At 37.0% G+C, this 13,042-nt stretch overlaps 1 long non-coding RNA gene across 1 annotated transcript; it reads right to left on the bottom strand.

Annotated features, from left to right (window-relative positions):
* Positions 1–682: 682 nt before the first annotated feature.
* Positions 683–11,965, bottom strand: LOC127634242 (uncharacterized). Its single transcript, XR_007969336.1, has 3 exons — positions 11,785–11,965; positions 1,413–1,488; positions 683–737 (listed from the first exon to the last, which is right to left on the bottom strand). It is a non-coding gene; the product is annotated as an uncharacterized LOC127634242 (long non-coding RNA).
* Between the last annotated feature and the right edge of the window lie 1,077 nt (positions 11,966–13,042).

The raw sequence follows: 13,042 nt of genomic DNA on the forward strand, positions 1-13,042 counted from the left end.
GCTTTGCTGTGTTTGAGTGTGCTTTAGAAATACATTTTACTTACTTACTTATTAATACTGAGTTTTGAACAGTTGATTGAAACATTCATCCTGAGAAACACCATATGTTTGAGTTCCCTAATTTGACTTCATGATCTTGTTTCATAATGTCTCTGCAGGTGTTTTCATGCTTCATTGAGTGAAGATTATTTATAAAATGTGAGATAAAGTCCTGATCTAACTAATGACACAAATAATATCAATAAATCAACTTTTAAACAAAGACAGGAAACTTCAAATAATGTCATATTTTATAAGTTTATTGAATTTTGACAAGAGAAATCTGAAAGACAAAAGCACACATATACTTGTGTGAATAGAAGTCACTGTTAGTCTCCATGTGAGACATGAGTGAGAAGAGCAGAAGAGAATCCAGAGGATCTACTCAGAACACTGATCTCTCCTCACTTCTCCAGTGACTGACAGCTGCTCTTTCTGTGTGGCCTCACAGCTCACTGTGACCGCCTTCATCCACTCGTCCTGAGAGAGAGTCAGACTGCTGCTCCAGCTGTACAGACCGCCCTTCTCCAGGACCCCAGCACTGCTCTTCTCAGACCTGCTGCTCCCGTCCACCTTCCAGCTCAGGCTCCAGTCTGAGGGGAAGCCCTTGTTGGCCACACACATCAGTGTTGCTGTGTTCTTTGTGGAAATCTCTTCACTGGAGGGCGGCAGGACGCTCACTTTAGGACGAGTGATGCCTGACAAATACACAATAGACAACTTCAAAAGAAGAAAAGATTTCTTTCTCCAGATTGAAACTAAATCAATTACATTAGTCAATTATATATTTTTAAGAAGTTCACATATCTTTATATGTTTGCAGTTTGACTTACACAAAAGTTCAAGAATATTTTCCTTCATAAATTTCTCTTTCTACATTCAGAAATAACTATGAAAAGACATTGCCCAACCTCAAGAGAATAGAAAAGAAAATTCTGTACAATGATGAACTTTTAACAGTTCATTTGGTGAAAGAATTCCTCCAGTAAAACTTTATATGTTACATATTACATTAAGAAACATTTCATATTGAAGGAGCATTTTTATGAACTCTTGATAATGTTCGTCATTTAAACACAGAGTCATTTAACATCTCCAAAACTGAATAACATCTCACTTCTGTACCAGCAACAAATTCACATGTGCTGACAAAGTGTAAATTAAGTGTCTTTAAAGTTCACCTTCATTTCTGGAAAAACAGCCAAATTATTCAATCTGTCTAATCAGATATTATTAATAAATAATGAAATATAAATTATAAAAGTGAGAGAAATCACTGAACTCATATGTGTGTCAATTCAACATAAAACTGACACATTCCACATTATAAAAACACATAAAACATTAAAATGATGATTTGATGATTTACTTACTGCCAACATCCAGTCTGGTGCCGCTGCCGAAAGTGTACCACAGTGATACAAACTAATAGAACAGCTGCACAAAAACCTCTGGAGCTTCACTAACTGCACTTTAAACACATGATCACAAACACATCTTTACACAACACACATTCAAACATGATTCATTTCATATTGTCATCAACTACTGTTTCAAAAATACAATAAAAACATACATATTACATTCATAATTATATACAACATGTTTATTACAATGTAATAACTCCTCTATAACACATTTGATTTAGTTTGATCTACTGAATGCTCATGAGATTTCCACAATGAACAAAAATCATTAGAATTTCAACCAATTGTAATTAATAACTAAAAGATAAAGATTGAAATGTATGAATGTAATTTGACATGTAATTGTTTCTTATTTCTGCTGTTCTCCTGTAACGCTCACATTTTCTGCTGAGAGGAAACAGTTTTGAATGTCCCGCCCCTCTGATTAAAGCACAATATCAGACTGTCTGTTAGTCAGGACTGTCAAACCAACATCACTGTTCCTTCAGTTCTCACTCATTCACAGTAAAGATGACAGCACACGCTCTCATTATCTGCTCTCTACTGCTTTTCATTGCTGGTGAGAATCTGTTTCAGTGCATTTCACTAATATAAACTCAATTTAACTGTAGAAAGATTTTATTATTGTTATTTCAAGTGTCAAAAAGCTCTTGTGAAATAATATTTTATTTTATTTTGTGTTTCAGAGTGTAATGGACAGTACACGGTCACTCAGAGTCCCTCAATAACAGCTCAACCAGGACAACAAGTTCAAATAAACTGTAAAACCAGCAGTGGAGTGTATAATGGTAATCGTTTAGCCTGGTACTTACAGAAACCTGGAGAAGCTCCTAAACTCCTCATATATGCTGCAACAAACCGCTACACTGGAACTTCATCTAGATTCAGTGGCAGTGGATCTAATAGTGATTTCACTCTGACCATCAGTGGAGTCCAGACTGAAGATGCAGGACATTATTACTGTCAGAGTTTTCACTGGCCTGGAAGCATTCGATGGTTCACACAGTGATAAAGAGTCGTACAAAAACCTCCTTCAGTGAAAGAGGAACTACTGATACAGAAACAGTTTCTCTGAATGTTACATTATAAATTGACATGGACACAAAGTTTTAGATTTTGATATTTCACACTCAACACTACATATGAAACTGGACGACACATTTTATTATAAAGGTCAATTCAGTCATTTTTGGTTGATGTTTTACTGGCTGATATGACACTAGTCTTAAACTTTACTGACACCTATCCATGTGAATACAGCATCATGCAAACATAAAACATTTGTTTTCACAGATGTCATATTTGAATGTAATTCATCACTTTAAACAATAGATTCAGAAATGAATGAAAGTGGATGAGGATGTGCTGCTGTCACTGATATTCTGTGTTGAATCATGAAGATGTTCCAGTATACACAAGTCCAGATGTTTATTTTAGGAGTTATAACTTTCATTATATGACTTATATGATAGTCGTAGAATGAACATAGACTGTTTGCACAATGTTATCAAGCTTATCAAGTCAGATTTGAATCTCTTTAGTTCGATTACTTCAGCATTCAAACTGTGTATGTTGATAAATAACTCGATCAGTCTCTGTGATTTTGACAATCTTGGAAGCTGGTCTGGGATAAATTGGCCAAATTATTATTATTATTTATTGTTTTGTTTTATATTGACTGCAGAATGTTGTTGTGATGACATCACAATCAGCCCAGTTTGCTGTCACCCCCACTTCTAAACTCGTTCTGGTGCCGGTGGTTCCCGCTGTTTTCAAAAACGATTAACGACTCAATAGAGCAGAAGTGAAACTGGTGTGTTCCAGTTCAGATCATTTAACCAATCAAACAGTGAATCTGAGAGTGTGAAAATCACATTTGCATTGTCAGTGTGGAATGATTGTGTTTCTCTCAGAATAGATCAGATCTGTCTCCAGTGACCATGTTCAAACCACAAGAGGATTCATTTAGTTTTACCAGTAAATGCATCTGTTCAACTATTAACATTAAAAACTTTTTAAGATTTCTTGATCAAATATTACATCTAATTTTCTCTGTTAGTAGAAAGACACTTTAAACAGTGAATTTGTTTTTGTCACAAATGTTTGTTGTTCAGAAACTTTATTATTATTTTTGTGTAATGAAACATGTTTTAATCCTGAAGGAAACTGCTGCATCACTGCAATAACACTCACACACACACACACACACACACACACACACACACACACACACACACACACAGAATGAAGAACATTTCGTTTTTAGTCTCTGCTTCTGACCTTTGACCTCATTCATCATGTTGACCCGTAACAATTTGACCGTTTCATATATTGATGCAGCTCACTCTCATATCTAATTGTGTCATTTGAATCTCCAGAGACCTGTAACATCAGACACTCACTACTTGAGTACTCTTAATTAAATACTTTCTTACTCAAATAATTATTTATGTTAGAACTTTAATTCTACTTGAGATATTTTTTTAAGTAATTGTACTTTTACTGGAGTACATTTTTTGGCTACTCAACACACCTCTGCCAATATTCCTCACTCCGTTTTGATGGTTGAATGTGCATCATCCGGGAACTCGTAGTGCACTTCTTTTTGTTGCATTTTCAGTGTAAACATACGACTCGCACTACTTACAATTCAGTATTACATAAAATAGTGTCCGGTTTGGGACGCACCTTTAGACTCCCTCCCTCACTGTCACAGTATTAATGATTTATTCATTACATTATGCATAAAGTTAAATGCATTTGAATTATTATTCATTATGAACATATTTCTATAGCACATTTAAAAAGAAAAACAGAATTTGACCAAAGTGTTTTACAGGTACAATAGGGGAGACCGGGTTTGGGTGGCATACGCTACTTTTTATTCTTTGTCAAACGTCTCTGGAGGAACAAACACTAGTTCTTAGTTAAAAAACAAAAACAAATAACATTCAATGTAACAAAATATTTACTGATTTTTGTCAATAAATTATTAAAGTTATGTTATGCATTAGTGGGGTTGTACAGGTTGAGGGGTTGATTGAGTAAAATTAGATTCAAAAGTAAAGAAATGTAGAAAAGGACAATCAACACGTTTGTGTTGATTATGTAATGAATATGTTTATATTAGCACAATTATGATTTATAGACGATTCATTTATGGTTTGGGACTGAAATGAATAATTTTCTTGTATAAACTTATACAAACTTCTATAAATGCAAAACAGTTTAATCAATAATAAATGATAGTAGCTTATTGTATCATTGGCTTAGCTTAACTAGCTTAGCATCAGCTAGCATTATTTTAAATGACAGTACTCTGTGCTAATGTTGGGTGATATACCAGCTGCAGTGTTGCCAGATGTTGCAAGACGAGCAAACTCAAAATAAGGGTCTTCCTCACCCAAAATAAGCGAAAAATTAGCAATAATGTTTTGTCCCATGTGGGGATTAGCTGCTTAGTATCGTAACAAGCAATATATACAGTAGCCAAAATAAAGTCATTTCAATAAATGCATTCTTTATATTATATATATATCCCAACAAATATTTAAAATATATATCTGAATTTTTTATTTTAAATACTTTATTTTATCTTAAGCCGCCTCTTTCCAACAAAAACTTTGCTGCATGCTTGAAGTTGCCAAACACCACCTTGACACGTCACAATGCTGCTGGGAAAATGTTTTGTGGACTGATGAAACTTCGGTTGAATTGTTTGTGAAGAACATGCAGCACTACGTGTGGCATCAAAAAGGGGATTGCATACCAACATGCATTGTTGGGCAAGCTACTCAAAAACTTTAGCAAGCTAAGCTACAATCTACTCAACATAAAATGTGTTAAGCTAAAAGCTACACCTCAAAGTAGCAAGTTACACAACAACTTACACACCAAAAGTAACTTGCTACATTTAAGCTACTTCAGATTTTTTCAACAGCAGATGCACAGAGCATACCGTCATAGACAAATCACCTAAAAAACACATTCAAATTATGTTTATCAAAGCCATGGTACATTATATTACAGTTTAGTGCAATACAATATACAAGTATACAGTATGGTGCAATACGTACCAGTATGTGCACGTAACAAACAAAACCATAAAACATGTAAATTCATATTTATACACGCTACAAATCCATGCATTCAATGTTTAAAGTCACCAGTTTTACATTTTATTTTTCATATTTATATTGCTACCTCCACAAATGTGTTTTCAGACTAAAAAAAATAAAATAATTCAGATATATTCTACTTCCCCTGCAAACACATTCCCATTTAAACATAATTTCATTTGGACATTCCTGTATAAAAACTGTGTACATACAGTATACTACTCATCTATATATTCATCTATACAATACAGAAATACAGCAGCTAGACACAGAATTACAGGATATATCATCAGAGGCCATATTGTGTGTGTGTGTGTGTGTGTGTGTGTGTGTGTGTGTGTGTGTGTGTGTGTGTGTGTGTGTGTGTGCATCTGGACAATAACAATGTGATTACTGATGGTATCAGATGGTAATATCATGGTACTTTGATCAAGGCCATAGCAAGGTATTCTGGGCCTCCTGACTGTAAATTGCTATTAAAAAATATGGTTTAGAAGTTTTTGTGGGGCCCCCTGGATCTGTGGGGCCCCTTGAATCTTTACCACTTTTCACCATTAGTTATGGCCCTGACTTTAATATATAATTACCATATTTATGTACCATTCTTTATTTGCATGTTGCTTCAAAGTACTTCAAAGAATACCATGTTACTACCATGGTAAATTGGTATATGATTACCATATTCATATAGTCTACCATTGTATTAACATAGTACGTCCGGGTAATGGTTCATGTCCAAAAAACATGGTAATGTCATGGTACTTTTTATGTGTTTTCCTGTACACTAATATGTGTTTTGATTCTCTTTTGATTGGAAAATGTATTTACCTGCAGAAGTCGTTTACATGCTGCAAACATGTTGAACTTTATTAAGATCTTCATTACTGGCAAATGATAGGACGCATTTGCAGGATTCGTTTCCATTGATTGTAGATCCACTGCAACCAGCGTTATCTTTATTTCCCATGTTATAAAATACTCCATGAGCTTATTGGCAAGTGAAAGTGCACACAAATGATTCAGCAGCTTTCTGAGGCATTCAGATTGAATTGCGAAACCGACTCATCTCTCATGAGATCATCAGCAGTCAATGATTTTACATCCAATTTGGCCTTCATCATTCTTGTTGCATGAAATTCATTTGCTTCAGTGTTTTGCTAAATCAGAAAAATTGCTTAGAAACTGACTGGTAGGCAGAGGCATTTCCAGCATTGAAGGACATCCGGGGCTTAGCCCAGACAATTTTATTTTCACACTAGCAACCACTTCCCTGTAGTCCAAAGCTGGTGAGAGGGTATTCTTTGAGTTTTGCTCTGGCTGGGCCTGTTTCTACAGTTCCTAAATCTTCCACTCTAGTACTATCCTCAACATCCTCTCTCCTCCCTGAATCATCTGTGATGCAAAAGAACAGATACAGCACATAACTTATTGCAAATCAGCTTCAAACAACTAATTCATCAAGTACTACATATGTCAAATTGTGGACCAATACCATTGAAGAAAATGTATTGGGAAGAGCAGATCAGTGGGATTGCCCTAAGATCTGTCATGATTCTTGAATTTTCATGTACATTACCATAAAGTCATCACAAAAGAGTTATATTATAGTGAGTAAAGTAAAAAAATATTTTTTTATATAAATAATTTATATTTTTTGACATAAATACTCATAAATGATCCTAAGTTAAAGCAATACATGAATGACTTTAGTCTAAGTTCATTGACACACCATGGCATCGAACTGTATATAATTCTCATCATCTCTATGAGAATAGTTCATCTGTCAAAATCCTTTCATTAGGATCATTGTAACTTTCTCTAAAGTGACTGATTAATTGTTACCAGTTTCCATGCCTGAATCTGGCACAGCTGCTGCTGCTGCTCCTCAGTCTGTAGCTCATCTTTGCTACACTCTACAAAACCATTTAATCAAATCAAAGTGTATATTTACTACAAACTAATATCACAAAACAAGTCACACATACATTTTATGCTAATGCTCATTGGTTATCCTTAGAGAAAACAACACCTGATAAATAAGGAAATCACGCTCTGCACGGGACTCGAACCAACGTCTCCGGCGTGGGAGGCGGGTGCGATAACAAGGAGGCTAGAGGCTACAACATGTAATGACAGTCGGTAGTGCACCTCTTGAAGTCAGGAGAGTGAGGTTTAGCCTACTGTGGGTGAAAGTCAGCCAGATCATGATCTTCAGACTTTAAGGACAAAAACATGACTTCTTTAGGAAAAATTCCCAAAGCCTCATTTGCTTCATTTTTGCTGTCTTTCCTGCTAACTGCTGTTAACTCGCCACTAATTAACGTTAGTTGATGTCAACGACTGTGCTAGATCCTCCCCTACCTGTTGCATATTCAACAGAGAGGAAGAAACGGAGTCGCCCATAGGCTACCGACAGCAAAGAAACTTATTCTATAGGCTAGATTATTTTTAAGACCTATGTCTATTTTACAGGCTGTATGCAGTATGTGCAAAGTCAAAACACAATGAAATAAAGCAACTTATGATTTCAGGGGTTTACATAGGCTATTGTCCGGTTTCATATTTGTCAGTGAACTTTTCAAAATACATTCGGGGCTACACTCAAAACATTCGGGGCTGAAGCCCCGGCAAAATCGGCTGCTGCTGCCTCTGGGTAGGAGACTTTAACCCTCTGGGGTCTGAGGGTGTTTTGGGCCCTGGAGAAGTTTTGACATGCCTTCAGTTGCTTAAAAACACATTAATGGCTAAAGTCTGATAACACTGTATTCAGCACAAACTGGGCTACAATAATAGGTGAGCAACATGTGTGTACATGTTTGTATTTTTGTATTTACGTGTTTCAGATAAATGCTCATAAACTCAGAGACTGCTGAAAGCTCACCCTTTTTATTTTCTTTATTTTACAAAAGCACAAGGTTTTGATGTTATTGTTAGTGTACACAAATAAAAGTAGACACTTTATAGTCTCTAATGATGTCTTACACTTATCTGTATACCCAAAAATGATGGAGTATTTGATGTTGTTTCTGCTGTAATGACAAAAAAATCCAACAGGACGCTCCGGCGCGTCCGTCGACCCAAGAGGGTTAAAACCTGACAGTTAAAGGCATGTGCAGTGCATTCCACTTTGACCTCTGGGTCATCTGGACGTATTGACAACAGATTCATGTTGGACTTGGGCCATTCTTATTTGTCCTTTAAAAGGAAATCAGGTCCGTTAAGCCATCTCTTACATGCTAAATATTCTACAGCACAAAGACCCCTAGATGCCTCATCAGCTGGATTCAAACATGACTTTATGTGCCTCCATTGCACAACATCTGTTGAGTCTCTTATGACAGCCACTCTATTTGCTACAAAGGGGTGGAACCGCTTTGTTTCATTCTGGATATATCTTAGTACAGTCATGCTGTCTGTCCAGAACACAGATGAGTCCAAATTAATCTGTAACTCCCTTTTTAGCATTCTATCGACTCGTACAGCGAGAACAGCAGCTATAAGTTCCAACCTTGGGATTGTCATCTGTTTTAATGGAGCAACTCTTGATTTACCTAACATAAATGCAACTGCAGTCCTTTTTCCACTATTCACCAACCTCATGTATGACACTGTCCCATAGCCACACTCGCTGGCATCAGAGAAGTGGTGGAGCCGAACATGTTCGGATGGTCCAAAGTCCTTGGGCTTTACACAACGGACTACTTTCAGTTCTGCTATACAGTGCGAGTTGGCCAGCCATCTTGTCCATTGCTGTAGTGTGGTAATGCCTCGCAGTGCCCGAGGCACAGGTAGACCTGTTTGCCTCCCAAGAATCCTCCCACTGCCCACTCTGGTATGCCTTGACGGGAGGTCCCCTTGGCACAGATGCGCAGGCACACAGCTGCACACAGCTGGCCCCGAGGGCTGCGCAAATATGTGTTCCCCCCAGTGAGCTTACTTGCACAGGTTCAGTGCAAGGTCAGGGAGGACGAGGAGCAGTTCACCCTCGTGGCTCCATACTGACCAGTCAGACCTGGTTCTCGGACCTGTTCTCACAACAGCTCCTGGGGCACACTCAGGCATCTACACCAAAAACAACGAATTTCAAGGTACGTTTATGAGCATTTCTTAGGCCCCAGCTGAAATCTACTTCTCTGCTGAGAAACTGTTCGCTCCCCCCCCCCCCTCTCAGGGTTATGGGGAAGCACAGGAGGTCTTGGGGCATCTGGGGAGGATCTGTGCAGCCCGAGTGCTTGTGTTTCTACACTCTTAGTAGCTTGCCTACACCTAAATCGTCTCTGTGGCTTTCATATGTGGACCCCTAGTGTCACTTCATCAACAAAACGTCACGTGAATGACAGAAGGGATCTCGGTTTCTGTCGTAACCTCCATTCCATGATTGAGGGAACGAGACGTTGTGTCCCTCCTGCTACAGACAGAACTTGACAACTCTAACGGCCGGGACCTTGTCTCGGCTCTTCAGTGCAAAAACCTGAATGAATTCCCTGCTGTCCATCCCTTTATACACTTATGTCAGGGAATGGCATGCAAATTCAACTCGCCAAAGATCTGAAGGTGTGTCGGGCTCTCAAGATCGACCCCTAGTGTCACTTCATCGACACACCATCTCGTTCCCTCCATCAGGTTACGACAGTAACCGAGACGATTTCCTTGTTTTCATTAAAGGACACAAAATAATCTTTGAAACATTCTCAATCATGCTGGATCCTGTATGTTTATATTTAAAAATCTGTTCATAAATTGATGCATTTCCTGAGAACACCATATGTTTGACTTCCCTAATTTGACTACACTTGTTTTGTCTTGTTTCATGATGTCTCTGCAGGTGTTTTCATGCTTCATTGAGTGAAGTTTATTTATAAAATGTGAACTAACTTAACAAACAAATAAGCCAAATAATATATATAAATCAACTTTTAAACAAAGACAGGAAACTTCAAATAATGTAATATTTTATTAGTTTATTGAATTTTGAGAAACCTGAAAGACAAAAGCACACATATACTTGTGTGAATAGAAGTCACTGTTAGTCTCCATGTGAGACATGAGTGAGAAGAGCAGAAGAGAATCCAGAGGATCTACTCAGAACACTGATCTCTCCTCACTTCTCCAGTGACTGACAGCTTCCCGCTCTGTGTGGCCTCACAGCTCACTGTGACCGCCTTCATCCACTCGTCCTGAGAGAGAGTCAGACTGCTGCTCCAGCTGTACAGACCGCCCTTCTCCAGGACCCCAGCACTGCTCTTCTCAGACCTGCTGCTCCCGTCCACCTTCCAGCTCAGGCTCCAGTCTGAGGGGAAGCCCTTGTTGGCCACACACATCAGTGTTGCTGTGTTCTTTGTGGAAATCTCTTCACTGGAGGGCTGCAGGACGCTCACTTTAGGACGAGTGATGCCTGACAAATACACAATAGACAACTTCAAAAGAAGAAAAGATTTCTTTCTCCAGATTGAAACTAAATCAATTACATTAGTCAATTATAGATTTTGAAGATCTTTAAAGATATCATTGAAAACTTTCAACATTAAACTGCAAGTTTGTTTCTTCATGTTGATCTGTTCAATCATATAAAGAACAATTTATTTCCCCAAAGACTCTGAATGACCAAAATGATGAAATGATGAATAAAGTTCACATATCTTTATATGTTTGCAGTTTGACTTACACAAAAGTTCAAGAATATTTTCCTTCATAAATTTCTCTTTCTACATTCAGAAATAACTATGAAAAGACATTGCCCAACCTCAAGAGAATAGAAAAGAAAATTCTGTCCAATGATGAACTTTTAACAGTTCATTTGGTGAAAGAATTCCTCCAGTAAAACTTTATATGTTACATATTACATTAAGAAACATTTCATATTGAAGGAGCATTTTTATGAACTCTTGATAATGTTCGTCATTTAAACACAGAGTCATTTAACATCTCCAAAAACTGAATAACATCTCACTTCTGTACCAGCAACAAATTCACATGTGCTGACAAAGTGTCAATTAAGTGTCTTTAAAGTTCACCTTCATTTCTGGAAAAACAGCCAAATTATTCAATCTGTCTAATCAGATATTATTAATAAATAATGAAATATAAATAAAACATTAAAATGATGATTTGATGATTTACTTACTGCCAACATCCAGTCTGGTGCCGCTGCCGAAAGTCCACCACAGTGATACAAACTAATAGAACAGCTGCACAAAAACCTCTGAGCGCTTCACTAACTGCACTTTAAACACATGATCACAAACACATCTTTACACAACACACATTCAAACATGATTCATTTCATATTGTCATCAACTACTGTTTCAAAAATACAATAAAAACATACAAATTACATTCATAATTATATACAACATGTTTATTACAATGTAATAACTCCTCTATAACACATTTGATTTAGTTTGATCTACTGAATGCTCATGAGATTTCCACAATGAACAAAAATCATTAGAATTTCAACCAATTGTAATTAATAACTAAAAGATAAAGATTGAAATGTATGAATGTAATTTGACATGTAATTGTTTCTTATTTCTGCTGTTCTCCTGTAACGCTCACATTTTCTGCTGAGAGGAAACAGTTTTGAATGTCCGCCCCTCTGATTAAAGCACAATATCAGACTGTCTGTTAGTCAGGACTGTCAAACCAACATCACTGTTCCTTCAGTTCTCACTCATTCACAGTAAAGATGACAGCACACGCTCTCATTATCTGCTCTCTACTGCTTTTCATTGCTGGTGAGAATCTGTTTCAGTGCATTTCACTAATATAAACTCAATTTAACTGTATGAAGTTTTTTATTATTATTTCAAGTGTCAAAAATCTCTTGTGAAATAATATTTTATTGTATTTTGTGTTTCAGAGTGTAATGGACAGTACACGGTCACTCAGAGTCCCTCAATAACAGCTCAACCAGGACAACAAGTTCAAATAAACTGTAAAACCAGCAGTGATGTTTTTAATGGTAATTATTTAGCCTGGTACTTACAGAAACCTGGAGAAGCTCCTAAACTCCTCATATATGCTGCAACAAACCGCAACACTGGAACTCCATCTAGATTCAGTGGCAGTGGATCTAAAAGTGATTTTACTCTGACCATCAGTGGAGTCCAGACTGAAGATGCAGGACATTATTACTGTCAGAGTTTTCACTATCCTGGAAGCATTCGATGGTTCACACAGTGATAAAGAGTCGTACAAAAACCTCCTTCAGTGAAAGAGGAACTACTGATACAGAAACAGTTTCTCTGAATGTTTCATTATAAATTGACATGGACACAAAGTTTTAGATTTTGATATTTCACACTCAACACTACATATGAAACTGGACGACACATTTTATTATAAAGGTCAATTCAGTCATTTTTGGTTGATGTTTTACTGGCTGATATGACACTAGTCTTAAACTTTACTGACACCTATCCATGTGAATACAGCATCATGCAAACATAAAACATT

This window comes from Xyrauchen texanus, chromosome 41, assembly GCF_025860055.1.
Source record: "Xyrauchen texanus isolate HMW12.3.18 chromosome 41, RBS_HiC_50CHRs, whole genome shotgun sequence".
Classification (NCBI taxonomy): domain Eukaryota; kingdom Metazoa; phylum Chordata; class Actinopteri; order Cypriniformes; family Catostomidae; genus Xyrauchen; species Xyrauchen texanus.